Consider the following 1,477-nt stretch of genomic DNA (forward strand, 5'->3'; position numbering starts at 1 on the left):
ACTCTTGTGGTTTCTGTAGAGCTGAGGGTGACGGGGGGGCTGGTCCTGCAGCTCCCCATAAACTGCTGGCTCTGGCCCTGGTGTCTCTGCTCCCGTGCTGGGCTCTGAGGCAGCCCCCCAGGGACATCAGGCACAACCACAGGGACATCAGGCACAGCAGCCTGTGGCAGAGGTTGAGAAACAAAGCAATGTTTCACTGCTGGGATGTGGGAGCTTTTCTGACATGATAATTTTTTGGGGATGAGCTCATCCTGAATGCTGAAAGAAACCTAAAGGGATCCTTCAATTTTCTCTGCTCACCATTCTACAACACACTTCTTGCTTGCTTTTGTTTTCACTTTGATCTTAAGCAAGTTCATTCTCTGCTCTCCTTTTATAGTCATAAACTAAATTAATTACATGATGAAAAGATTACATATTGCATTTCATGTCAGCTGCTGCTTAGCACATGCCACAAGCAATCTCCTCTCTTCCCACCAGGAAAGATTGACACGGATACAAATCCAAACCTCTACTCTGTACAGTGCTACAAACCACTTGTGGGAGGATATCACATCCCAAAACATCCACATTTCCCACAGAGCAGAGCTCCCCTCGTCCTGCCAGCCCTTGGTTAGCAGAGAGGTGGAAGCTGCACTACTCCCAGCCTTGCCCAGTGGCCAGAGAGGAGGATGTGGTGCTCAGTTCCCACCACCAGGTCAGTTCCCTGCCACCTGGAGGCATCCTGACACCAAGGACTCTCTCAGCAACCCAGGGAAGGCAGGGCTGGCATGGCACAGCCTCACCAAAGGCACCAGAAGCCCCAAAAAATGCAGCACAGGCACCTCCATTTCTGGTCAAATTCCTGATAGCAGCACATCCCACATCCATACCCTGTTCTCTTGTCAGACCCAGGATGGAAAGTGTCCCTGCTCTTTCCTGGGAGATGCAGCACCATAGGCAGACTGGGAAACACCTGGAAATTCAGGCAGATGGCTCCTGGGAGTGCTGGGTACATAGACTGCAGGGCAGGACCCCCCATGCCCAGTCACAGCAGTGTTCCAGGGATAAACCTGTTATGGCAAACTCGAGGGATTTGATAGGATCATATTAGGACATTCCCTTTACCCACAATCTGGGCCCCATTGTCCAAGGGTGAGAATGAGCCACCTCCTCCTTGCAAAAGATGCAGTGAGTCCAGCATCCTCTCTCACAGCCAAGGTGGCTTAGGTGCCACAAAAAAAAAAATACAGATGGATAAAGATGGGTAAAACCAGACCATCCCCCTGCATCCCTGCCCTGCAGCTCACAGCTCAGGCACCAGAGCAGGCTTGGTGAGCTGCTGGGGCACACAGATGTTCTTACACATGAACACACACATTCCAGCAGGGACAAGCTTGTGCCACTGTCCTACAGCCTCTCCTGGGATGACTTACAAATGAATGTCCCCATGATCTCTGTGCTCTTGACCACTCAAGTCAGCAATAACTTGTTATCA

The sequence above is a fragment of the Passer domesticus genome, chromosome 2 (assembly GCF_036417665.1).
Source record: "Passer domesticus isolate bPasDom1 chromosome 2, bPasDom1.hap1, whole genome shotgun sequence".
NCBI classification, from domain to species: Eukaryota; Metazoa; Chordata; class Aves; order Passeriformes; family Passeridae; genus Passer; species Passer domesticus.